Source organism: Apostichopus japonicus, chromosome 8, assembly GCF_037975245.1.
Source record: "Apostichopus japonicus isolate 1M-3 chromosome 8, ASM3797524v1, whole genome shotgun sequence".
NCBI classification, from domain to species: Eukaryota; Metazoa; Echinodermata; class Holothuroidea; order Aspidochirotida; family Stichopodidae; genus Apostichopus; species Apostichopus japonicus.
This window is the reverse complement of record NC_092568.1, coordinates 38204992-38230207: the sequence shown is the minus strand read 5'-3', so window position 1 is coordinate 38230207 and position 25216 is coordinate 38204992. Positions and strand designations below refer to the sequence as shown.

The window sequence follows — 25216 nt, the reverse complement described above, 5'->3', positions numbered from 1 at the left end:
TGAAAAAGTCTACGGCACCTAGTATTCCCAGGCGGTCACCCATCCAAGTACTGACTAGGCTCGACGCTGCTTGACTTCGGTGATCGGACGAGAACCGGTATATTCAACGTGATATGGTCGTAGACATTAGAAAGATGAAATTTAAGCTTTTTATACCCGCCCGCCCCGAGACTTATTTTGCAAAGTTGAATATTCAACTCTAGACCACCTATATGGTTACTTATCCCATTAAACTAAACAATGTACATTGTGTTATATGACTTGAGAAGCTATATGGTAGCATATACGCCCGGATATGATTGCCCCGATGACTGACGCACGCACGCACACTCACCGTACTGAGAGTCTGAAGCTAGCTACGTTCGTCCGACTTGTGAACAAACCTCTTAACATAGTGTTCGTACGCTGCTCATGGGAAGCCTAAAGTGGTCTAAAATTGCCTCAATCGACCTAATTTCTGCATCACATTTACTTCCCTTTGTGTACTCCGACATCCAAGCCACAAAAAACGAGAGATTTTGTTTGAGAACATATCAAGAAAGATGTTCTCCTGTTTCTTTTCGGCACTTTTCCTGAGGGAGAACACTCGTGCAGCGTGCATGCATGCGGAATGATATATAGCCCTAATGATACACTTGTCTCGAATTAAAGGGAGCTGGAGAAAAACTTGTGATTGCAATGACAGGACACAACAATAGTGGTATATCATGGCAAGTCAATGTCTTCAACGGTGGTGGTGGTGGGGGGGGGGGTTTGGGAGGGGGAAAAACTTTTCATAACAATGACAGGATAAAACAATAGTGACAAAGAAATAAAGAAAGAAAGGGGTGCGGTTGTGGGTGAGGAAAAATGAAAAAGTCTACGGCACCTAGTATTCCCAGGCGGTCACCCATCCAAGTACTGACTAGGCTCGACGCTGCTTGACTTCGGTGATCGGACGAGAACCGGTATATTCAACGTGATATGGTCGTAGACATTAGAAAGATGAAATTTAAGCTTTTTATACCCGCCCGCCCCGAGACTTATTTTGCAAAGTTGAATATTCAACTCTAGACCACCTATATGGTTACTTATCCCATTAAACTAAACAATGTACATTGTGTTATATGACTTGAGAAGCTATATGGTAGCATATACGCCCGGATATGATTGCCCCGATGACTGACGCACGCACGCACACTCACCGTACTGAGAGTCTGAAGCTAGCTACGTTCGTCCGACTTGTGAACAAACCTCTTAACATAGTGTTCGTACGCTGCTCATGGGAAGCCTAAAGTGGTCTAAAATTGCCTCAATCGACCTAATTTCTGCATCACATTTACTTCCCTTTGTGTACTCCGACATCCAAGCCACAAAAAACGAGAGATTTTGTTTGAGAACATATCAAGAAAGATGTTCTCCTGTTTCTTTTCGGCACTTTTCCTGAGGGAGAACACTCGTGCAGCGTGCATGCATGCGGAATGATATATAGCCCTAATGATACACTTGTCTCGAATTAAAGGGAGCTGGAGAAAAACTTGTGATTGCAATGACAGGACACAACAATAGTGGTATATCATGGCAAGTCAATGTCTTCAACGGTGGTGGTGGTGGGGGGGGGGGGGGGTTTGGGAGGGGGAAAAACTTTTCATAACAATGACAGGATAAAACAATAGTGACAAAGAAATAAAGAAAGAAAGGGGTGCGGTTGTGGGTGAGGAAAAATGAAAAAGTCTACGGCACCTAGTATTCCCAGGCGGTCACCCATCCAAGTACTGACTAGGCTCGACGCTGCTTGACTTCGGTGATCGGACGAGAACCGGTATATTCAACGTGATATGGTCGTAGACATTAGAAAGATGAAATTTAAGCTTTTTATACCCGCCCGCCCCGAGACTTATTTTGCAAAGTTGAATATTCAACTCTAGACCACCTATATGGTTACTTATCCCATTAAACTAAACAATGTACATTGTGTTATATGACTTGAGAAGCTATATGGTAGCATATACGCCCGGATATGATTGCCCCGATGACTGACGCACGCACGCACACTCACCGTACTGAGAGTCTGAAGCTAGCTACGTTCGTCCGACTTGTGAACAAACCTCTTAACATAGTGTTCGTACGCTGCTCATGGGAAGCCTAAAGTGGTCTAAAATTGCCTCAATCGACCTAATTTCTGCATCACATTTACTTCCCTTTGTGTACTCCGACATCCAAGCCACAAAAAACGAGAGATTTTGTTTGAGAACATATCAAGAAAGATGTTCTCCTGTTTCTTTTCGGCACTTTTCCTGAGGGAGAACACTCGTGCAGCGTGCATGCATGCGGAATGATATATAGCCCTAATGATACACTTGTCTCGAATTAAAGGGAGCTGGAGAAAAACTTGTGATTGCAATGACAGGACACAACAATAGTGGTATATCATGGCAAGTCAATGTCTTCAACGGTGGTGGTGGTGGGGGGGGGGGGTTGGGAGGGGGAAAAACTTTTCATAACAATGACAGGATAAAACAATAGTGACAAAGAAATAAAGAAAGAAAGGGGTGCGGTTGTGGGTGAGGAAAAATGAAAAAGTCTACGGCACCTAGTATTCCCAGGCGGTCACCCATCCAAGTACTGACTAGGCTCGACGCTGCTTGACTTCGGTGATCGGACGAGAACCGGTATATTCAACGTGATATGGTCGTAGACATTAGAAAGATGAAATTTAAGCTTTTTATACCCGCCCGCCCCGAGACTTATTTTGCAAAGTTGAATATTCAACTCTAGACCACCTATATGGTTACTTATCCCATTAAACTAAACAATGTACATTGTGTTATATGACTTGAGAAGCTATATGGTAGCATATACGCCCGGATATGATTGCCCCGATGACTGACGCACGCACGCACACTCACCGTACTGAGAGTCTGAAGCTAGCTACGTTCGTCCGACTTGTGAACAAACCTCTTAACATAGTGTTCGTACGCTGCTCATGGGAAGCCTAAAGTGGTCTAAAATTGCCTCAATCGACCTAATTTCTGCATCACATTTACTTCCCTTTGTGTACTCCGACATCCAAGCCACAAAAAACGAGAGATTTTGTTTGAGAACATATCAAGAAAGATGTTCTCCTGTTTCTTTTCGGCACTTTTCCTGAGGGAGAACACTCGTGCAGCGTGCATGCATGCGGAATGATATATAGCCCTAATGATACACTTGTCTCGAATTAAAGGGAGCTGGAGAAAAACTTGTGATTGCAATGACAGGACACAACAATAGTGGTATATCATGGCAAGTCAATGTCTTCAACGGTGGTGGTGGTGGGGGGGGGGGGGTTGGGAGGGGGAAAAACTTTTCATAACAATGACAGGATAAAACAATAGTGACAAAGAAATAAAGAAAGAAAGGGGTGCGGTTGTGGGTGAGGAAAAATGAAAAAGTCTACGGCACCTAGTATTCCCAGGCGGTCACCCATCCAAGTACTGACTAGGCTCGACGCTGCTTGACTTCGGTGATCGGACGAGAACCGGTATATTCAACGTGATATGGTCGTAGACATTAGAAAGATGAAATTTAAGCTTTTTATACCCGCCCGCCCCGAGACTTATTTTGCAAAGTTGAATATTCAACTCTAGACCACCTATATGGTTACTTATCCCATTAAACTAAACAATGTACATTGTGTTATATGACTTGAGAAGCTATATGGTAGCATATACGCCCGGATATGATTGCCCCGATGACTGACGCACGCACGCACACTCACCGTACTGAGAGTCTGAAGCTAGCTACGTTCGTCCGACTTGTGAACAAACCTCTTAACATAGTGTTCGTACGCTGCTCATGGGAAGCCTAAAGTGGTCTAAAATTGCCTCAATCGACCTAATTTCTGCATCACATTTACTTCCCTTTGTGTACTCCGACATCCAAGCCACAAAAAACGAGAGATTTTGTTTGAGAACATATCAAGAAAGATGTTCTCCTGTTTCTTTTCGGCACTTTTCCTGAGGGAGAACACTCGTGCAGCGTGCATGCATGCGGAATGATATATAGCCCTAATGATACACTTGTCTCGAATTAAAGGGAGCTGGAGAAAAACTTGTGATTGCAATGACAGGACACAACAATAGTGGTATATCATGGCAAGTCAATGTCTTCAACGGTGGTGGTGGTGGGGGGGGGGGGGTTTGGGAGGGGGAAAAACTTTTCATAACAATGACAGGATAAAACAATAGTGACAAAGAAATAAAGAAAGAAAGGGGTGCGGTTGTGGGTGAGGAAAAATGAAAAAGTCTACGGCACCTAGTATTCCCAGGCGGTCACCCATCCAAGTACTGACTAGGCTCGACGCTGCTTGACTTCGGTGATCGGACGAGAACCGGTATATTCAACGTGATATGGTCGTAGACATTAGAAAGATGAAATTTAAGCTTTTTATACCCGCCCGCCCCGAGACTTATTTTGCAAAGTTGAATATTCAACTCTAGACCACCTATATGGTTACTTATCCCATTAAACTAAACAATGTACATTGTGTTATATGACTTGAGAAGCTATATGGTAGCATATACGCCCGGATATGATTGCCCCGATGACTGACGCACGCACGCACACTCACCGTACTGAGAGTCTGAAGCTAGCTACGTTCGTCCGACTTGTGAACAAACCTCTTAACATAGTGTTCGTACGCTGCTCATGGGAAGCCTAAAGTGGTCTAAAATTGCCTCAATCGACCTAATTTCTGCATCACATTTACTTCCCTTTGTGTACTCCGACATCCAAGCCACAAAAAACGAGAGATTTTGTTTGAGAACATATCAAGAAAGATGTTCTCCTGTTTCTTTTCGGCACTTTTCCTGAGGGAGAACACTCGTGCAGCGTGCATGCATGCGGAATGATATATAGCCCTAATGATACACTTGTCTCGAATTAAAGGGAGCTGGAGAAAAACTTGTGATTGCAATGACAGGACACAACAATAGTGGTATATCATGGCAAGTCAATGTCTTCAACGGTGGTGGTGGTGGGGGGGGGGGGGGTTTGGGAGGGGGAAAAACTTTTCATAACAATGACAGGATAAAACAATAGTGACAAAGAAATAAAGAAAGAAAGGGGTGCGGTTGTGGGTGAGGAAAAATGAAAAAGTCTACGGCACCTAGTATTCCCAGGCGGTCACCCATCCAAGTACTGACTAGGCTCGACGCTGCTTGACTTCGGTGATCGGACGAGAACCGGTATATTCAACGTGATATGGTCGTAGACATTAGAAAGATGAAATTTAAGCTTTTTATACCCGCCCGCCCCGAGACTTATTTTGCAAAGTTGAATATTCAACTCTAGACCACCTATATGGTTACTTATCCCATTAAACTAAACAATGTACATTGTGTTATATGACTTGAGAAGCTATATGGTAGCATATACGCCCGGATATGATTGCCCCGATGACTGACGCACGCACGCACACTCACCGTACTGAGAGTCTGAAGCTAGCTACGTTCGTCCGACTTGTGAACAAACCTCTTAACATAGTGTTCGTACGCTGCTCATGGGAAGCCTAAAGTGGTCTAAAATTGCCTCAATCGACCTAATTTCTGCATCACATTTACTTCCCTTTGTGTACTCCGACATCCAAGCCACAAAAAACGAGAGATTTTGTTTGAGAACATATCAAGAAAGATGTTCTCCTGTTTCTTTTCGGCACTTTTCCTGAGGGAGAACACTCGTGCAGCGTGCATGCATGCGGAATGATATATAGCCCTAATGATACACTTGTCTCGAATTAAAGGGAGCTGGAGAAAAACTTGTGATTGCAATGACAGGACACAACAATAGTGGTATATCATGGCAAGTCAATGTCTTCAACGGTGGTGGTGGTGGGGGGGGGGGGGTTTGGGAGGGGGAAAAACTTTTCATAACAATGACAGGATAAAACAATAGTGACAAAGAAATAAAGAAAGAAAGGGGTGCGGTTGTGGGTGAGGAAAAATGAAAAAGTCTACGGCACCGAGTATTCCCAGGCGGTCACCCATCCAAGTACTGACTAGGCTCGACGCTGCTTGACTTCGGTGATCGGACGAGAACCGGTATATTCAACGTGATATGGTCGTAGACATTAGAAAGATGAAATTTAAGCTTTTTATACCCGCCCGCCCCGAGACTTATTTTGCAAAGTTGAATATTCAACTCTAGACCACCTATATGGTTACTTATCCCATTAAACTAAACAATGTACATTGTGTTATATGACTTGAGAAGCTATATGGTAGCATATACGCCCGGATATGATTGCCCCGATGACTGACGCACGCACGCACACTCACCGTACTGAGAGTCTGAAGCTAGCTACGTTCGTCCGACTTGTGAACAAACCTCTTAACATAGTGTTCGTACGCTGCTCATGGGAAGCCTAAAGTGGTCTAAAATTGCCTCAATCGACCTAATTTCTGCATCACATTTACTTCCCTTTGTGTACTCCGACATCCAAGCCACAAAAAACGAGAGATTTTGTTTGAGAACATATCAAGAAAGATGTTCTCCTGTTTCTTTTCGGCACTTTTCCTGAGGGAGAACACTCGTGCAGCGTGCATGCATGCGGAATGATATATAGCCCTAATGATACACTTGTCTCGAATTAAAGGGAGCTGGAGAAAAACTTGTGATTGCAATGACAGGACACAACAATAGTGGTATATCATGGCAAGTCAATGTCTTCAACGGTGGTGGTGGTGGGGGGGGGGGGGGGTTTGGGAGGGGGAAAAACTTTTCATAACAATGACAGGATAAAACAATAGTGACAAAGAAATAAAGAAAGAAAGGGGTGCGGTTGTGGGTGAGGAAAAATGAAAAAGTCTACGGCACCTAGTATTCCCAGGCGGTCACCCATCCAAGTACTGACTAGGCTCGACGCTGCTTGACTTCGGTGATCGGACGAGAACCGGTATATTCAACGTGATATGGTCGTAGACATTAGAAAGATGAAATTTAAGCTTTTTATACCCGCCCGCCCCGAGACTTATTTTGCAAAGTTGAATATTCAACTCTAGACCACCTATATGGTTACTTATCCCATTAAACTAAACAATGTACATTGTGTTATATGACTTGAGAAGCTATATGGTAGCATATACGCCCGGATATGATTGCCCCGATGACTGACGCACGCACGCACACTCACCGTACTGAGAGTCTGAAGCTAGCTACGTTCGTCCGACTTGTGAACAAACCTCTTAACATAGTGTTCGTACGCTGCTCATGGGAAGCCTAAAGTGGTCTAAAATTGCCTCAATCGACCTAATTTCTGCATCACATTTACTTCCCTTTGTGTACTCCGACATCCAAGCCACAAAAAACGAGAGATTTTGTTTGAGAACATATCAAGAAAGATGTTCTCCTGTTTCTTTTCGGCACTTTTCCTGAGGGAGAACACTCGTGCAGCGTGCATGCATGCGGAATGATATATAGCCCTAATGATACACTTGTCTCGAATTAAAGGGAGCTGGAGAAAAACTTGTGATTGCAATGACAGGACACAACAATAGTGGTATATCATGGCAAGTCAATGTCTTCAACGGTGGTGGTGGTGGGGGGGGGGGGTTTGGGAGGGGGAAAAACTTTTCATAACAATGACAGGATAAAACAATAGTGACAAAGAAATAAAGAAAGAAAGGGGTGCGGTTGTGGGTGAGGAAAAATGAAAAAGTCTACGGCACCTAGTATTCCCAGGCGGTCACCCATCCAAGTACTGACTAGGCTCGACGCTGCTTGACTTCGGTGATCGGACGAGAACCGGTATATTCAACGTGATATGGTCGTAGACATTAGAAAGATGAAATTTAAGCTTTTTATACCCGCCCGCCCCGAGACTTATTTTGCAAAGTTGAATATTCAACTCTAGACCACCTATATGGTTACTTATCCCATTAAACTAAACAATGTACATTGTGTTATATGACTTGAGAAGCTATATGGTAGCATATACGCCCGGATATGATTGCCCCGATGACTGACGCACGCACGCACACTCACCGTACTGAGAGTCTGAAGCTAGCTACGTTCGTCCGACTTGTGAACAAACCTCTTAACATAGTGTTCGTACGCTGCTCATGGGAAGCCTAAAGTGGTCTAAAATTGCCTCAATCGACCTAATTTCTGCATCACATTTACTTCCCTTTGTGTACTCCGACATCCAAGCCACAAAAAACGAGAGATTTTGTTTGAGAACATATCAAGAAAGATGTTCTCCTGTTTCTTTTCGGCACTTTTCCTGCTTGACTTCGGTGATCGGACGAGAACCGGTATATTCAACGTGATATGGTCGTAGACATTAGAAAGATGAAATTTAAGCTTTTTATACCCGCCCGCCCCGAGACTTATTTTGCAAAGTTGAATATTCAACTCTAGACCACCTATATGGTTACTTATCCCATTAAACTAAACAATGTACATTGTGTTATATGACTTGAGAAGCTATATGGTAGCATATACGCCCGGATATGATTGCCCCGATGACTGACGCACGCACGCACACTCACCGTACTGAGAGTCTGAAGCTAGCTACGTTCGTCCGACTTGTGAACAAACCTCTTAACATAGTGTTCGTACGCTGCTCATGGGAAGCCTAAAGTGGTCTAAAATTGCCTCAATCGACCTAATTTCTGCATCACATTTACTTCCCTTTGTGTACTCCGACATCCAAGCCACAAAAAACGAGAGATTTTGTTTGAGAACATATCAAGAAAGATGTTCTCCTGTTTCTTTTCGGCACTTTTCCTGAGGGAGAACACTCGTGCAGCGTGCATGCATGCGGAATGATATATAGCCCTAATGATACACTTGTCTCGAATTAAAGGGAGCTGGAGAAAAACTTGTGATTGCAATGACAGGACACAACAATAGTGGTATATCATGGCAAGTCAATGTCTTCAACGGTGGTGGTGGTGGGGGGGGGGGTTTGGGAGGGGGAAAAACTTTTCATAACAATGACAGGATAAAACAATAGTGACAAAGAAATAAAGAAAGAAAGGGGTGCGGTTGTGGGTGAGGAAAAATGAAAAAGTCTACGGCACCTAGTATTCCCAGGCGGTCACCCATCCAAGTACTGACTAGGCTCGACGCTGCTTGACTTCGGTGATCGGACGAGAACCGGTATATTCAACGTGATATGGTCGTAGACATTAGAAAGATGAAATTTAAGCTTTTTATACCCGCCCGCCCCGAGACTTATTTTGCAAAGTTGAATATTCAACTCTAGACCACCTATATGGTTACTTATCCCATTAAACTAAACAATGTACATTGTGTTATATGACTTGAGAAGCTATATGGTAGCATATACGCCCGGATATGATTGCCCCGATGACTGACGCACGCACGCACACTCACCGTACTGAGAGTCTGAAGCTAGCTACGTTCGTCCGACTTGTGAACAAACCTCTTAACATAGTGTTCGTACGCTGCTCATGGGAAGCCTAAAGTGGTCTAAAATTGCCTCAATCGACCTAATTTCTGCATCACATTTACTTCCCTTTGTGTACTCCGACATCCAAGCCACAAAAAACGAGAGATTTTGTTTGAGAACATATCAAGAAAGATGTTCTCCTGTTTCTTTTCGGCACTTTTCCTGAGGGAGAACACTCGTGCAGCGTGCATGCATGCGGAATGATATATAGCCCTAATGATACACTTGTCTCGAATTAAAGGGAGCTGGAGAAAAACTTGTGATTGCAATGACAGGACACAACAATAGTGGTATATCATGGCAAGTCAATGTCTTCAACGGTGGTGGTGGTGGGGGGGGGGGGGTTGGGAGGGGGAAAAACTTTTCATAACAATGACAGGATAAAACAATAGTGACAAAGAAATAAAGAAAGAAAGGGGTGCGGTTGTGGGTGAGGAAAAATGAAAAAGTCTACGGCACCTAGTATTCCCAGGCGGTCACCCATCCAAGTACTGACTAGGCTCGACGCTGCTTGACTTCGGTGATCGGACGAGAACCGGTATATTCAACGTGATATGGTCGTAGACATTAGAAAGATGAAATTTAAGCTTTTTATACCCGCCCGCCCCGAGACTTATTTTGCAAAGTTGAATATTCAACTCTAGACCACCTATATGGTTACTTATCCCATTAAACTAAACAATGTACATTGTGTTATATGACTTGAGAAGCTATATGGTAGCATATACGCCCGGATATGATTGCCCCGATGACTGACGCACGCACGCACACTCACCGTACTGAGAGTCTGAAGCTAGCTACGTTCGTCCGACTTGTGAACAAACCTCTTAACATAGTGTTCGTACGCTGCTCATGGGAAGCCTAAAGTGGTCTAAAATTGCCTCAATCGACCTAATTTCTGCATCACATTTACTTCCCTTTGTGTACTCCGACATCCAAGCCACAAAAAACGAGAGATTTTGTTTGAGAACATATCAAGAAAGATGTTCTCCTGTTTCTTTTCGGCACTTTTCCTGAGGGAGAACACTCGTGCAGCGTGCATGCATGCGGAATGATATATAGCCCTAATGATACACTTGTCTCGAATTAAAGGGAGCTGGAGAAAAACTTGTGATTGCAATGACAGGACACAACAATAGTGGTATATCATGGCAAGTCAATGTCTTCAACGGTGGTGGTGGTGGGGGGGGGGGGTTTGGGAGGGGGAAAAACTTTTCATAACAATGACAGGATAAAACAATAGTGACAAAGAAATAAAGAAAGAAAGGGGTGCGGTTGTGGGTGAGGAAAAATGAAAAAGTCTACGGCACCTAGTATTCCCAGGCGGTCACCCATCCAAGTACTGACTAGGCTCGACGCTGCTTGACTTCGGTGATCGGACGAGAACCGGTATATTCAACGTGATATGGTCGTAGACATTAGAAAGATGAAATTTAAGCTTTTTATACCCGCCCGCCCCGAGACTTATTTTGCAAAGTTGAATATTCAACTCTAGACCACCTATATGGTTACTTATCCCATTAAACTAAACAATGTACATTGTGTTATATGACTTGAGAAGCTATATGGTAGCATATACGCCCGGATATGATTGCCCCGATGACTGACGCACGCACGCACACTCACCGTACTGAGAGTCTGAAGCTAGCTACGTTCGTCCGACTTGTGAACAAACCTCTTAACATAGTGTTCGTACGCTGCTCATGGGAAGCCTAAAGTGGTCTAAAATTGCCTCAATCGACCTAATTTCTGCATCACATTTACTTCCCTTTGTGTACTCCGACATCCAAGCCACAAAAAACGAGAGATTTTGTTTGAGAACATATCAAGAAAGATGTTCTCCTGTTTCTTTTCGGCACTTTTCCTGAGGGAGAACACTCGTGCAGCGTGCATGCATGCGGAATGATATATAGCCCTAATGATACACTTGTCTCGAATTAAAGGGAGCTGGAGAAAAACTTGTGATTGCAATGACAGGACACAACAATAGTGGTATATCATGGCAAGTCAATGTCTTCAACGGTGGTGGTGGTGGGGGGGGGGGGTTTGGGAGGGGGAAAAACTTTTCATAACAATGACAGGATAAAACAATAGTGACAAAGAAATAAAGAAAGAAAGGGGTGCGGTTGTGGGTGAGGAAAAATGAAAAAGTCTACGGCACCTAGTATTCCCAGGCGGTCACCCATCCAAGTACTGACTAGGCTCGACGCTGCTTGACTTCGGTGATCGGACGAGAACCGGTATATTCAACGTGATATGGTCGTAGACATTAGAAAGATGAAATTTAAGCTTTTTATACCCGCCCGCCCCGAGACTTATTTTGCAAAGTTGAATATTCAACTCTAGACCACCTATATGGTTACTTATCCCATTAAACTAAACAATGTACATTGTGTTATATGACTTGAGAAGCTATATGGTAGCATATACGCCCGGATATGATTGCCCCGATGACTGACGCACGCACGCACACTCACCGTACTGAGAGTCTGAAGCTAGCTACGTTCGTCCGACTTGTGAACAAACCTCTTAACATAGTGTTCGTACGCTGCTCATGGGAAGCCTAAAGTGGTCTAAAATTGCCTCAATCGACCTAATTTCTGCATCACATTTACTTCCCTTTGTGTACTCCGACATCCAAGCCACAAAAAACGAGAGATTTTGTTTGAGAACATATCAAGAAAGATGTTCTCCTGTTTCTTTTCGGCACTTTTCCTGAGGGAGAACACTCGTGCAGCGTGCATGCATGCGGAATGATATATAGCCCTAATGATACACTTGTCTCGAATTAAAGGGAGCTGGAGAAAAACTTGTGATTGCAATGACAGGACACAACAATAGTGGTATATCATGGCAAGTCAATGTCTTCAACGGTGGTGGTGGTGGGGGGGGGGGTTGGGAGGGGGAAAAACTTTTCATAACAATGACAGGATAAAACAATAGTGACAAAGAAATAAAGAAAGAAAGGGGTGCGGTTGTGGGTGAGGAAAAATGAAAAAGTCTACGGCACCTAGTATTCCCAGGCGGTCACCCATCCAAGTACTGACTAGGCTCGACGCTGCTTGACTTCGGTGATCGGACGAGAACCGGTATATTCAACGTGATATGGTCGTAGACATTAGAAAGATGAAATTTAAGCTTTTTATACCCGCCCGCCCCGAGACTTATTTTGCAAAGTTGAATATTCAACTCTAGACCACCTATATGGTTACTTATCCCATTAAACTAAACAATGTACATTGTGTTATATGACTTGAGAAGCTATATGGTAGCATATACGCCCGGATATGATTGCCCCGATGACTGACGCACGCACGCACACTCACCGTACTGAGAGTCTGAAGCTAGCTACGTTCGTCCGACTTGTGAACAAACCTCTTAACATAGTGTTCGTACGCTGCTCATGGGAAGCCTAAAGTGGTCTAAAATTGCCTCAATCGACCTAATTTCTGCATCACATTTACTTCCCTTTGTGTACTCCGACATCCAAGCCACAAAAAACGAGAGATTTTGTTTGAGAACATATCAAGAAAGATGTTCTCCTGTTTCTTTTCGGCACTTTTCCTGAGGGAGAACACTCGTGCAGCGTGCATGCATGCGGAATGATATATAGCCCTAATGATACACTTGTCTCGAATTAAAGGGAGCTGGAGAAAAACTTGTGATTGCAATGACAGGACACAACAATAGTGGTATATCATGGCAAGTCAATGTCTTCAACGGTGGTGGTGGTGGGGGGGGGGGGGGGTTTGGGAGGGGGAAAAACTTTTCATAACAATGACAGGATAAAACAATAGTGACAAAGAAATAAAGAAAGAAAGGGGTGCGGTTGTGGGTGAGGAAAAATGAAAAAGTCTACGGCACCTAGTATTCCCAGGCGGTCACCCATCCAAGTACTGACTAGGCTCGACGCTGCTTGACTTCGGTGATCGGACGAGAACCGGTATATTCAACGTGATATGGTCGTAGACATTAGAAAGATGAAATTTAAGCTTTTTATACCCGCCCGCCCCGAGACTTATTTTGCAAAGTTGAATATTCAACTCTAGACCACCTATATGGTTACTTATCCCATTAAACTAAACAATGTACATTGTGTTATATGACTTGAGAAGCTATATGGTAGCATATACGCCCGGATATGATTGCCCCGATGACTGACGCACGCACGCACACTCACCGTACTGAGAGTCTGAAGCTAGCTACGTTCGTCCGACTTGTGAACAAACCTCTTAACATAGTGTTCGTACGCTGCTCATGGGAAGCCTAAAGTGGTCTAAAATTGCCTCAATCGACCTAATTTCTGCATCACATTTACTTCCCTTTGTGTACTCCGACATCCAAGCCACAAAAAACGAGAGATTTTGTTTGAGAACATATCAAGAAAGATGTTCTCCTGTTTCTTTTCGGCACTTTTCCTGAGGGAGAACACTCGTGCAGCGTGCATGCATGCGGAATGATATATAGCCCTAATGATACACTTGTCTCGAATTAAAGGGAGCTGGAGAAAAACTTGTGATTGCAATGACAGGACACAACAATAGTGGTATATCATGGCAAGTCAATGTCTTCAACGGTGGTGGTGGTGGGGGGGGGGGTTTGGGAGGGGGAAAAACTTTTCATAACAATGACAGGATAAAACAATAGTGACAAAGAAATAAAGAAAGAAAGGGGTGCGGTTGTGGGTGAGGAAAAATGAAAAAGTCTACGGCACCTAGTATTCCCAGGCGGTCACCCATCCAAGTACTGACTAGGCTCGACGCTGCTTGACTTCGGTGATCGGACGAGAACCGGTATATTCAACGTGATATGGTCGTAGACATTAGAAAGATGAAATTTAAGCTTTTTATACCCGCCCGCCCCGAGACTTATTTTGCAAAGTTGAATATTCAACTCTAGACCACCTATATGGTTACTTATCCCATTAAACTAAACAATGTACATTGTGTTATATGACTTGAGAAGCTATATGGTAGCATATACGCCCGGATATGATTGCCCCGATGACTGACGCACGCACGCACACTCACCGTACTGAGAGTCTGAAGCTAGCTACGTTCGTCCGACTTGTGAACAAACCTCTTAACATAGTGTTCGTACGCTGCTCATGGGAAGCCTAAAGTGGTCTAAAATTGCCTCAATCGACCTAATTTCTGCATCACATTTACTTCCCTTTGTGTACTCCGACATCCAAGCCACAAAAAACGAGAGATTTTGTTTGAGAACATATCAAGAAAGATGTTCTCCTGTTTCTTTTCGGCACTTTTCCTGAGGGAGAACACTCGTGCAGCGTGCATGCATGCGGAATGATATATAGCCCTAATGATACACTTGTCTCGAATTAAAGGGAGCTGGAGAAAAACTTGTGATTGCAATGACAGGACACAACAATAGTGGTATATCATGGCAAGTCAATGTCTTCAACGGTGGTGGTGGTGGGGGGGGGGGGGGGTTTGGGAGGGGGAAAAACTTTTCATAACAATGACAGGATAAAACAATAGTGACAAAGAAATAAAGAAAGAAAGGGGTGCGGTTGTGGGTGAGGAAAAATGAAAAAGTCTACGGCACCTAGTATTCCCAGGCGGTCACCCATCCAAGTACTGACTAGGCTCGACGCTGCTTGACTTCGGTGATCGGACGAGAACCGGTATATTCAACGTGATATGGTCGTAGACATTAGAAAGATGAAATTTAAGCTTTTTATACCCGCCCGCCCCGAGACTTATTTTGCAAAGTTGAATATTCAACTCTAGACCACCTATATGGTTACTTATCCCATTAAACTAAACAATGTACATTGTGTTATATGACTTGAGAAGCTATATGGTAGCATATACGCCCGGATATGATTGCCCCGATGACTGACGCACGCACGCACACTCACCGTACTGAGAGTCTGAAGCTAGCTACGTTCGTCCGACTTGTGAACAAACCTCTTAACATAGTGTTCGTACGCTGCTCATGGGAAGCCTAAAGTGGTCTAAAATTGCCTCAATCGACCTAATTTCTGCATCACATTTACTTCCCTTTGTGTACTCCGACATCCAAGCCACAAAAAACGAGAGATTTTGTTTGAGAACATATCAAGAAAGATGTTCTCCTGTTTCTTTTCGGCACTTTTCCTGAGGGAGAACACTCGTGCAGCGTGCATGCATGCGGAATGATATATAGCCCTAATGATACACTTGTCTCGAATTAAAGGGAGCTGGAGAAAAACTTGTGATTGCAATGACAGGACACAACAATAGTGGTATATCATGGCAAGTCAATGTCTTCAACGGTGGTGGTGGTGGGGGGGGGGGGGGTTTGGGAGGGGGAAAAACTTTTCATAACAATGACAGGATAAAACAATAGTGACAAAGAAATAAAGAAAGAAAGGGGTGCGGTTGTGGGTGAGGAAAAATGAAAAAGTCTACGGCACCTAGTATTCCCAGGCGGTCACCCATCCAAGTACTGACTAGGCTCGACGCTGCTTGACTTCGGTGATCGGACGAGAACCGGTATATTCAACGTGATATGGTCGTAGACATTAGAAAGATGAAATTTAAGCTTTTTATACCCGCCCGCCCCGAGACTTATTTTGCAAAGTTGAATATTCAACTCTAGACCACCTATATGGTTACTTATCCCATTAAACTAAACAATGTACATTGTGTTATATGACTTGAGAAGCTATATGGTAGCATATACGCCCGGATATGATTGCCCCGATGACTGACGCACGCACGCACACTCACCGTACTGAGAGTCTGAAGCTAGCTACGTTCGTCCGACTTGTGAACAAACCTCTTAACATAGTGTTCGTACGCTGCTCATGGGAAGCCTAAAGTGGTCTAAAATTGCCTCAATCGACCTAATTTCTGCATCACATTTACTTCCCTTTGTGTACTCCGACATCCAAGCCACAAAAAACGAGAGATTTTGTTTGAGAACATATCAAGAAAGATGTTCTCCTGTTTCTTTTCGGCACTTTTCCTGAGGGAGAACACTCGTGCAGCGTGCATGCATGCGGAATGATATATAGCCCTAATGATACACTTGTCTCGAATTAAAGGGAGCTGGAGAAAAACTTGTGATTGCAATGACAGGACACAACAATAGTGGTATATCATGGCAAGTCAATGTCTTCAACGGTGGTGGTGGTGGGGGGGGGGGGGGGTTTGGGAGGGGGAAAAACTTTTCATAACAATGACAGGATAAAACAATAGTGACAAAGAAATAAAGAAAGAAAGGGGTGCGGTTGTGGGTGAGGAAAAATGAAAAAGTCTACGGCACCTAGTATTCCCAGGCGGTCACCCATCCAAGTACTGACTAGGCTCGACGCTGCTTGACTTCGGTGATCGGACGAGAACCGGTATATTCAACGTGATATGGTCGTAGACATTAGAAAGATGAAATTTAAGCTTTTTATACCCGCCCGCCCCGAGACTTATTTTGCAAAGTTGAATATTCAACTCTAGACCACCTATATGGTTACTTATCCCATTAAACTAAACAATGTACATTGTGTTATATGACTTGAGAAGCTATATGGTAGCATATACGCCCGGATATGATTGCCCCGATGACTGACGCACGCACGCACACTCACCGTACTGAGAGTCTGAAGCTAGCTACGTTCGTCCGACTTGTGAACAAACCTCTTAACATAGTGTTCGTACGCTGCTCATGGGAAGCCTAAAGTGGTCTAAAATTGCCTCAATCGACCTAATTTCTGCATCACATTTACTTCCCTTTGTGTACTCCGACATCCAAGCCACAAAAAACGAGAGATTTTGTTTGAGAACATATCAAGAAAGATGTTCTCCTGTTTCTTTTCGGCACTTTTCCTGAGGGAGAACACTCGTGCAGCGTGCATGCATGCGGAATGATATATAGCCCTAATGATACACTTGTCTCGAATTAAAGGGAGCTGGAGAAAAACTTGTGATTGCAATGACAGGACACAACAATAGTGGTATATCATGGCAAGTCAATGTCTTCAACGGTGGTGGTGGTGGGGGGGGGGGGTTTGGGAGGGGGAAAAACTTTTCATAACAATGACAGGATAAAACAATAGTGACAAAGAAATAAAGAAAGAAAGGGGTGCGGTTGTGGGTGAGGAAAAATGAAAAAGTCTACGGCACCTAGTATTCCCAGGCGGTCACCCATCCAAGTACTGACTAGGCTCGACGCTGCTTGACTTCGGTGATCGGACGAGAACCGGTATATTCAACGTGATATGGTCGTAGACATTAGAAAGATGAAATTTAAGCTTTTTATACCCGCCCGCCCCGAGACTTATTTTGCAAAGTTGAATATTCAACTCTAGACCACCTATATGGTTACTTATCCCATTAAACTAAACAATGTACATTGTGTTATATGACTTGAGAAGCTATATGGTAGCATATACGCCCGGATATGATTGCCCCGATGACTGACGCACGCACGCACACTCACCGTACTGAGAGTCTGAAGCTAGCTACGTTCGTCCGACTTGTGAACAAACCTCTTAACATAGTGTTCGTACGCTGCTCATGGGAAGCCTAAAGTGGTCTAAAATTGCCTCAATCGACCTAATTTCTGCATCACATTTACTTCCCTTTGTGTACTCCGACATCCAAGCCACAAAAAACGAGAGATTTTGTTTGAGAACATATCAAGAAAGATGTTCTCCTGTTTCTTTTCGGCACTTTTCCTGAGGGAGAACACTCGTGCAGCGTGCATGCATGCGGAATGATATATAGCCCTAATGATACACTTGTCTCGAATTAAAGGGAGCTGGAGAAAAACTTGTGATTGCAATGACAGGACACAACAATAGTGGTATATCATGGCAAGTCAATGTCTTCAACGGTGGTGGTGGTGGGGGGGGGGGGGTTTGGGAGGGGGAAAAACTTTTCATAACAATGACAGGATAAAACAATAGTGACAAAGAAATAAAGAAAGAAAGGGGTGCGGTTGTGGGTGAGGAAAAATGAAAAAGTCTACGGCACCTAGTATTCCCAGGCGGTCACCCATCCAAGTACTGACTAGGCTCGACGCTGCTTGACTTCGGTGATCGGACGAGAACCGGTATATTCAACGTGATATGGTCGTAGACATTAGAAAGATGAAATTTAAGCTTTTTATACCCGCCCGCCCCGAGACTTATTTTGCAAAGTTGAATATTCAACTCTAGACCACCTATATGGTTACTTATCCCATTAAACTAAACAATGTACATTGTGTTATATGACTTGAGAAGCTATATGGTAGCATATACGCCCGGATATGATTGCCCCGATGACTGACGCACGCACGCACACTCACCGTACTGAGAGTCTGAAGCTAGCTACGTTCGTCCGACTTGTGAACAAACCTCTTAACATAGTGTTCGTACGCTGCTCATGGGAAGCCTAAAGTGGTCTAAAATTGCCTCAATCGACCTAATTTCTGCATCACATTTACTTCCCTTTGTGTACTCCGACATCCAAGCCACAAAAAACGAGAGATTTTGTTTGAGAACATATCAAGAAAGATGTTCTCCTGTTTCTTTTCGGCACTTTTCCTGAGGGAGAACACTCGTGCAGCGTGCATGCATGCGGAATGATATATAGCCCTAATGATACACTTGTCTCGAATTAAAGGGAGCTGGAGAAAAACTTGTGATTGCAATGACAGGACACAACAATAGTGGTATATCATGGCAAGTCAATGTCTTCAACGGTGGTGGTGGTGGGGGGGGGGGGTTTGGGAGGGGGAAAAACTTTTCATAACAATGACAGGATAAAACAATAGTGACAAAGAAATAAAGAAAGAAAGGGGTGCGGTTGTGGGTGAGGAAAAATGAAAAAGTCTACGGCACCTAGTATTCCCAGGCGGTCACCCATCCAAGTACTGACTAGGCTCGACGCTGCTTGACTTCGGTGATCGGACGAGAACCGGTATATTCAACGTGATATGGTCGTAGACATTAGAAAGATGAAATTTAAGCTTTTTATACCCGCCCGCCCCGAGACTTATTTTGCAAAGTTGAATATTCAACTCTAGACCACCTATATGGTTACTTATCCCATTAAACTAAACAATGTACATTGTGTTATATGACTTGAGAAGCTATATGGTAGCATATACGCCCGGATATGATTGCCCCGATGACTGACGCACGCACGCACACTCACCGTACTGAGAGTCTGAAGCTAGCTACGTTCGTCCGACTTGTGAACAAACCTCTTAACATAGTGTTCGTACGCTGCTCATGGGAAGCCTAAAGTGGTCTAAAATTGCCTCAATCGACCTAATTTCTGCATCACATTTACTTCCCTTTGTGTACTCCGACATCCAAGCCACAAAAAACGAGAGATTTTGTTTGAGAACATATCAAGAAAGATGTTCTCCTGTTTCTTTTCGGCACTTTTCCTGAGGGAGAACACTCGTGCAGCGTGCATGCATGCGGAATGATATATAGCCCTAATGATACACTTGTCTCGAATTAAAGGGAGCTGGAGAAAAACTTGTGATTGCAATGACAGGACACAACAATAGTGGTATATCATGGCAAGTCAATGTCTTCAACGGTGGTGGTGGTGGGGGGGGGGGGGTTGGGAGGGGGAAAAACTTTTCATAACAATGACAGGATAAAACAATAGTGACAAAGAAATAAAGAAAGAAAGGGGTGCGGTTGTGGGTGAGGAAAAATGAAAAAGTCTACGGCACCTAGTATTCCCAGGCGGTCACCCATCCAAGTACTGACTAGGCTCGACGCTGCTTGACTTCGGTGATCGGACGAGAACCGGTATATTCAACGTGATATGGTCGTAGACATTAGAAAGATGAAATTTAAGCTTTTTATACCCGCCCGCCCCGAGACTTATTTTGCAAAGTTGAATATTCAACTCTAGACCACCTATATGGTTACTTATCCCATTAAACTAAACAATGTACATTGTGTTATATGACTTGAGAAGCTATATGGTAGCATATACGCCCGGATATGATTGCCCCGATGACTGACGCACGCACGCACACTCACCGTACTGAGAGTCTGAAGCTAGCTACGTTCGTCCGACTTGTGAACAAACCTCTTAACATAGTGTTCGTACGCTGCTCATGGGGAAGCCTAAAGTGGTCTAAAATTGCCTCAATCGACCTAATTTCTGCATCACATTTACTTCCCTTTGTGTACTCCGACATCCAAGCCACAAAAAACGAGAGATTTTGTTTGAGAACATATCAAGAAAGATGTTCTCCTGTTTCTTTTCGGCACTTTTCCTGAGGGAGAACACTCGTGCAGCGTGCATGCATGCGGAATGATATATAGCCCTAATGATACACTTGTCTCGAATTAAAGGGAGCTGGAGAAAAACTTGTGATTGCAATGACAGGACACAACAATAGTGGTATATCATGGCAAGTCAATGTCTTCAACGGTGGTGGTGGTGGGGGGGGGGGTTTGGGAGGGGGAAAAACTTTTCATAACAATGACAGGATAAAACAATAGTGACAAAGAAATAAAGAAAGAAAGGGGTGCGGTTGTGGGTGAGGAAAAATGAAAAAGTCTACGGCACCTAGTATTCCCAGGCGGTCACCCATCCAAGTACTGACTAGGCTCGACGCTGCTTGACTTCGGTGATCGGACGAGAACCGGTATATTCAACGTGATATGGTCGTAGACATTAGAAAGATGAAATTTAAGCTTTTTATACCCGCCCGCCCCGAGACTTATTTTGCAAAGTTGAATATTCAACTCTAGACCACCTATATGGTTACTTATCCCATTAAACTAAACAATGTACATTGTGTTATATGACTTGAGAAGCTATATGGTAGCATATACGCCCGGATATGATTGCCCCGATGACTGACGCACGCACGCACACTCACCGTACTGAGAGTCTGAAGCTAGCTACGTTCGTCCGACTTGTGAACAAACCTCTTAACATAGTGTTCGTACGCTGCTCATGGGAAGCCTAAAGTGGTCTAAAATTGCCTCAATCGACCTAATTTCTGCATCACATTTACTTCCCTTTGTGTACTCCGACATCCAAGCCACAAAAAACGAGAGATTTTGTTTGAGAACATATCAAGAAAGATGTTCTCCTGTTTCTTTTCGGCACTTTTCCTGAGGGAGAACACTCGTGCAGCGTGCATGCATGCGGAATGATATATAGCCCTAATGATACACTTGTCTCGAATTAAAGGGAGCTGAGAAAAACTTGTGATTGCAATGACAGGACACAACAATAGTGGTATATCATGGCAAGTCAATGTCTTCAACGGTGGTGGTGGTGGGGGGGGGGGGGGTTTGGGAGGGGGAAAAACTTTTCATAACAATGACAGGATAAAACAATAGTGACAAAGAAATAAAGAAAGAAAGGGGTGCGGTTGTGGGTGAGGAAAAATGAAAAAGTCTACGGCACCTAGTATTCCCAGGCGGTCACCCATCCCAAGTACTGACTAGGCTCGACGCTGCTTGACTTCGGTGATCGGACGAGAACCGGTATATTCAACGTGATATGGTCGTAGACATTAGAAAGATGAAATTTAAGCTTTTTATACCCGCCCCGCCCCGAGACTTATTTTGCAAAGTTGAATATTCAACTCTAGACCACCTATATGGTTACTTATCCCATTAAACTAAACAATGTACATTGTGTTATATGACTTGAGAAGCTATATGGTAGCATATACGCCCGGATATGATTGCCCCGATGACTGACGCACGCACGCACACTCACCGTACTGAGAGTCTGAAGCTAGCTACGTTCGTCCGACTTGTGAACAAACCTCTTAACATAGTGTTCGTACGCTGCTCATGGGAAGCCTAAAGTGGTCTAAAATTGCCTCAATCGACCTAATTTCTGCATCACATTTACTTCCCTTTGTGTACTCCGACATCCAAGCCACAAAAAAACGAGAGATTTTGTTTGAGAACATATCAAGAAAGATGTTCTCCTGTTTCTTTTCGGCACTTTTCCTGAGGGAGAACACTCGTGCAGCGTGCATGCATGCGGAATGATATATAGCCCTAATGATACACTTGTCTCGAATTAAAGGGAGCTGGAGAAAAACTTGTGATTGCAATGACAGGACACAACAATAGTGGTATATCATGGCAAGTCAATGTCTTCAACGGTGGTGGTGGTGGGGGGGGGGGGGGGGTTTGGGAGGGGGAAAAAACTTTTCATAACAATGACAGGATAAAACAATAGTGACAAAGAAATAAAGAAAGAAAGGGGTGCGGTTGTGGGTGAGGAAAAATGAAAAAGTCTACGGCACCTAGTATTCCCAGGCGGTCACCCATCCAAGTACTGACTAGGCTCGACGCTGCTTGACTTCGGTGATCGGACGAGAACCGGTATATTCAACGTGATATGGTCGTAGACATTAGAAAGATGAAATTTAAGCTTTTTATACCCGCCCGCCCCGAGACTTATTTTGCAAAGTTGAATATTCAACTCTAGACCACCTATATGGTTACTTATCCCATTAAACTAAACAATGTACATTGTGTTATATGACTTGAGAAGCTATATGGTAGCATATACGCCCGGATATGATTGCCCCGATGACTGACGCACGCACGCACACTCACCGTACTGAGAGTCTGAAGCTAGCTACGTTCGTCCGACTTGTGAACAAACCTCTTAACATAGTGTTCGTACGCTGCTCATGGGAAGCCTAAAGTGGTCTAAAATTGCCTCAATCGACCTAATTTCTGCATCACATTTACTTCCCTTTGTGTACTCCGACATCCAAGCCACAAAAAACGAGAGATTTTGTTTGAGAACATATCAAGAAAGATGTTCTCCTGTTTCTTTTCGGCACTTTTCCTGAGGGAGAACACTCGTGCAGCGTGCATGCATGCGGAATGATATATAGCCCTAATGATACACTTGTCTCGAATTAAAGGGAGCTGGAGAAAAACTTGTGATTGCAATGACAGGACACAACAATAGTGGTATATCATGGCAAGTCAATGTCTTCAACGGTGGTGGTGGTGGGGGGGGGGGGGGTTTGGGAGGGGGAAAAACTTTTCATAACAATGACAGGATAAAACAATAGTGACAAAGAAATAAAGAAAGAAAGGGGTGCGGTTGTGGGTGAGGAAAAATGAAAAAGTCTACGGCACCTAGTATTCCCAGGCGGTCACCCATCCAAGTACTGACTAGGCTCGACGCTGCTTGACTTCGGTGATCGGACGAGAACCGGTATATTCAACGTGATATGGTCGTAGACATTAGAAAGATGAAATTTAAGCTTTTTATACCCGCCCGCCCCGAGACTTATTTTGCAAAGTTGAATATTCAACTCTAGACCACCTATATGGTTACTTATCCCATTAAACTAAACAATGTACATTGTGTTATATGACTTGAGAAGCTATATGGTAGCATATACGCCCGGATATGATTGCCCCGATGACTGACGCACGCACGCACACTCACCGTACTGAGAGTCTGAAGCTAGCTACGTTCGTCCGACTTGTGAACAAACCTCTTAACATAGTGTTCGTACGCTGCTCATGGGAAGCCTAAAGTGGTCTAAAATTGCCTCAATCGACCTAATTTCTGCATCACATTTACTTCCCTTTGTGTACTCCGACATCCAAGCCACAAAAAACGAGAGATTTTGTTTGAGAACATATCAAGAAAGATGTTCTCCTGTTTCTTTTCGGCACTTTTCCTGAGGGAGAACACTCGTGCAGCGTGCATGCATGCGGAATGATATATAGCCCTAATGATACACTTGTCTCGAATTAAAGGGAGCTGGAGAAAAACTTGTGATTGCAATGACAGGACACAACAATAGTGGTATATCATGGCAAGTCAATGTCTTCAACGGTGGTGGTGGTGGGGGGGGGGGGGGGGGGTTTGGGAGGGGGAAAAACTTTTCATAACAATGACAGGATAAAACAATAGTGACAAAGAAATAAAGAAAGAAAGGGGTGCGGTTGTGGGTGAGGAAAAATGAAAAAGTCTACGGCACCTAGTATTCCCAGGCGGTCACCCATCCAAGTACTGACTAGGCTCGACGCTGCTTGGACTTCGGTGATCGGACGAGAACCGGTATATTCAACGTGATATGGTCGTAGACATTAGAAAGATGAAATTTAAGCTTTTTATACCCGCCCGCCCCGAGACTTATTTTGCAAAGTTGAATATTCAACTCTAGACCACCTATATGGTTACTTATCCCATTAAACTAAACAATGTACATTGTGTTATATGACTTGAGAAGCTATATGGTAGCATATACGCCCGGATATGATTGCCCCGATGACTGACGCACGCACGCACACTCACCGTACTGAGAGTCTGAAGCTAGCTACGTTCGTCCGACTTGTGAACAAACCTCTTAACATAGTGTTCGTACGCTGCTCATGGGAAGCCTAAAGTGGTCTAAAATTGCCTCAATCGACCTAATTTCTGCATCACATTTACTTCCCTTTGTGTACTCCGACATCCAAGCCACAAAAAACGAGAGATTTTGTTTGAGAACATATCAAGAAAGATGTTCTCCTGTTTCTTTTCGGCACTTTTCCTGAGGGAGAACACTCGTGCAGCGTGCATGCATGCGGAATGATATATAGCCCTAATGATACACTTGTCTCGAATTAAAGGGAGCTGGAGAAAAACTTGTGATTGCAATGACAGGACACAACAATAGTGGTATATCATGGCAAGTCAATGTCTTCAACGGTGGTGGTGGTGGGGGGGGGGGGGGGGTTTGGGAGGGGGAAAAACTTTTCATAACAATGACAGGATAAAACAATAGTGACAAAGAAATAAAGAAAGAAAGGGGTGCGGTTGTGGGTGA

General features: G+C 43.9%; 29 non-coding genes across 29 annotated transcripts; all 29 read right to left on the bottom strand.

Moving 5' to 3' along the window:
- Positions 1–6: 6 nt before the first annotated feature.
- On the bottom strand, positions 7–125 carry LOC139972345 (5S ribosomal RNA). Its single transcript, XR_011794773.1, has one exon. It is a non-coding gene; the product is annotated as a 5S ribosomal RNA (ribosomal RNA).
- A 731-nt stretch (positions 126–856) lies between these two features.
- Positions 857–975, bottom strand: LOC139972344 (5S ribosomal RNA). Its single transcript, XR_011794772.1, has one exon. It is a non-coding gene; the product is annotated as a 5S ribosomal RNA (ribosomal RNA).
- A 735-nt stretch (positions 976–1710) lies between these two features.
- LOC139972343 (5S ribosomal RNA) lies at positions 1711–1829 on the bottom strand. Its single transcript, XR_011794771.1, has one exon. It is a non-coding gene; the product is annotated as a 5S ribosomal RNA (ribosomal RNA).
- Positions 1830–2560: 731 nt separating this feature from the next.
- On the bottom strand, positions 2561–2679 carry LOC139972341 (5S ribosomal RNA). Its single transcript, XR_011794769.1, has one exon. It is a non-coding gene; the product is annotated as a 5S ribosomal RNA (ribosomal RNA).
- A 732-nt stretch (positions 2680–3411) lies between these two features.
- LOC139972340 (5S ribosomal RNA) lies at positions 3412–3530 on the bottom strand. Its single transcript, XR_011794768.1, has one exon. It is a non-coding gene; the product is annotated as a 5S ribosomal RNA (ribosomal RNA).
- A 733-nt stretch (positions 3531–4263) lies between these two features.
- On the bottom strand, positions 4264–4382 carry LOC139972339 (5S ribosomal RNA). The gene has a single exon (XR_011794767.1). It is a non-coding gene; the product is annotated as a 5S ribosomal RNA (ribosomal RNA).
- A 734-nt stretch (positions 4383–5116) lies between these two features.
- Positions 5117–5235, bottom strand: LOC139972337 (5S ribosomal RNA). The gene has a single exon (XR_011794766.1). It is a non-coding gene; the product is annotated as a 5S ribosomal RNA (ribosomal RNA).
- A 733-nt stretch (positions 5236–5968) lies between these two features.
- LOC139972650 (5S ribosomal RNA) lies at positions 5969–6087 on the bottom strand. Its single transcript, XR_011795057.1, has one exon. It is a non-coding gene; the product is annotated as a 5S ribosomal RNA (ribosomal RNA).
- Positions 6088–6822: 735 nt separating this feature from the next.
- Positions 6823–6941, bottom strand: LOC139972336 (5S ribosomal RNA). Its single transcript, XR_011794765.1, has one exon. It is a non-coding gene; the product is annotated as a 5S ribosomal RNA (ribosomal RNA).
- A 732-nt stretch (positions 6942–7673) lies between these two features.
- LOC139972335 (5S ribosomal RNA) lies at positions 7674–7792 on the bottom strand. The gene has a single exon (XR_011794764.1). It is a non-coding gene; the product is annotated as a 5S ribosomal RNA (ribosomal RNA).
- A 1237-nt stretch (positions 7793–9029) lies between these two features.
- Positions 9030–9148, bottom strand: LOC139972334 (5S ribosomal RNA). Its single transcript, XR_011794763.1, has one exon. It is a non-coding gene; the product is annotated as a 5S ribosomal RNA (ribosomal RNA).
- A 732-nt stretch (positions 9149–9880) lies between these two features.
- On the bottom strand, positions 9881–9999 carry LOC139972333 (5S ribosomal RNA). The gene has a single exon (XR_011794762.1). It is a non-coding gene; the product is annotated as a 5S ribosomal RNA (ribosomal RNA).
- Positions 10000–10731: 732 nt separating this feature from the next.
- On the bottom strand, positions 10732–10850 carry LOC139972332 (5S ribosomal RNA). The gene has a single exon (XR_011794761.1). It is a non-coding gene; the product is annotated as a 5S ribosomal RNA (ribosomal RNA).
- Positions 10851–11582: 732 nt separating this feature from the next.
- On the bottom strand, positions 11583–11701 carry LOC139972331 (5S ribosomal RNA). Its single transcript, XR_011794760.1, has one exon. It is a non-coding gene; the product is annotated as a 5S ribosomal RNA (ribosomal RNA).
- Positions 11702–12431: 730 nt separating this feature from the next.
- Positions 12432–12550, bottom strand: LOC139972329 (5S ribosomal RNA). Its single transcript, XR_011794758.1, has one exon. It is a non-coding gene; the product is annotated as a 5S ribosomal RNA (ribosomal RNA).
- A 735-nt stretch (positions 12551–13285) lies between these two features.
- Positions 13286–13404, bottom strand: LOC139972328 (5S ribosomal RNA). The gene has a single exon (XR_011794757.1). It is a non-coding gene; the product is annotated as a 5S ribosomal RNA (ribosomal RNA).
- A 731-nt stretch (positions 13405–14135) lies between these two features.
- On the bottom strand, positions 14136–14254 carry LOC139972326 (5S ribosomal RNA). The gene has a single exon (XR_011794756.1). It is a non-coding gene; the product is annotated as a 5S ribosomal RNA (ribosomal RNA).
- Positions 14255–14989: 735 nt separating this feature from the next.
- LOC139972325 (5S ribosomal RNA) lies at positions 14990–15108 on the bottom strand. Its single transcript, XR_011794755.1, has one exon. It is a non-coding gene; the product is annotated as a 5S ribosomal RNA (ribosomal RNA).
- Positions 15109–15842: 734 nt separating this feature from the next.
- LOC139972324 (5S ribosomal RNA) lies at positions 15843–15961 on the bottom strand. Its single transcript, XR_011794754.1, has one exon. It is a non-coding gene; the product is annotated as a 5S ribosomal RNA (ribosomal RNA).
- Positions 15962–16696: 735 nt separating this feature from the next.
- Positions 16697–16815, bottom strand: LOC139972323 (5S ribosomal RNA). Its single transcript, XR_011794753.1, has one exon. It is a non-coding gene; the product is annotated as a 5S ribosomal RNA (ribosomal RNA).
- Positions 16816–17547: 732 nt separating this feature from the next.
- On the bottom strand, positions 17548–17666 carry LOC139972322 (5S ribosomal RNA). The gene has a single exon (XR_011794752.1). It is a non-coding gene; the product is annotated as a 5S ribosomal RNA (ribosomal RNA).
- A 733-nt stretch (positions 17667–18399) lies between these two features.
- LOC139972321 (5S ribosomal RNA) lies at positions 18400–18518 on the bottom strand. The gene has a single exon (XR_011794751.1). It is a non-coding gene; the product is annotated as a 5S ribosomal RNA (ribosomal RNA).
- A 732-nt stretch (positions 18519–19250) lies between these two features.
- On the bottom strand, positions 19251–19369 carry LOC139972320 (5S ribosomal RNA). The gene has a single exon (XR_011794750.1). It is a non-coding gene; the product is annotated as a 5S ribosomal RNA (ribosomal RNA).
- A 732-nt stretch (positions 19370–20101) lies between these two features.
- LOC139972319 (5S ribosomal RNA) lies at positions 20102–20220 on the bottom strand. Its single transcript, XR_011794749.1, has one exon. It is a non-coding gene; the product is annotated as a 5S ribosomal RNA (ribosomal RNA).
- A 732-nt stretch (positions 20221–20952) lies between these two features.
- Positions 20953–21071, bottom strand: LOC139972317 (5S ribosomal RNA). Its single transcript, XR_011794747.1, has one exon. It is a non-coding gene; the product is annotated as a 5S ribosomal RNA (ribosomal RNA).
- A 733-nt stretch (positions 21072–21804) lies between these two features.
- On the bottom strand, positions 21805–21924 carry LOC139972654 (5S ribosomal RNA). Its single transcript, XR_011795062.1, has one exon. It is a non-coding gene; the product is annotated as a 5S ribosomal RNA (ribosomal RNA).
- A 739-nt stretch (positions 21925–22663) lies between these two features.
- LOC139972315 (5S ribosomal RNA) lies at positions 22664–22782 on the bottom strand. Its single transcript, XR_011794746.1, has one exon. It is a non-coding gene; the product is annotated as a 5S ribosomal RNA (ribosomal RNA).
- Positions 22783–23516: 734 nt separating this feature from the next.
- On the bottom strand, positions 23517–23635 carry LOC139972314 (5S ribosomal RNA). Its single transcript, XR_011794745.1, has one exon. It is a non-coding gene; the product is annotated as a 5S ribosomal RNA (ribosomal RNA).
- Positions 23636–24373: 738 nt separating this feature from the next.
- LOC139972659 (5S ribosomal RNA) lies at positions 24374–24493 on the bottom strand. Its single transcript, XR_011795068.1, has one exon. It is a non-coding gene; the product is annotated as a 5S ribosomal RNA (ribosomal RNA).
- Positions 24494–25216: the final 723 nt, after the last annotated feature.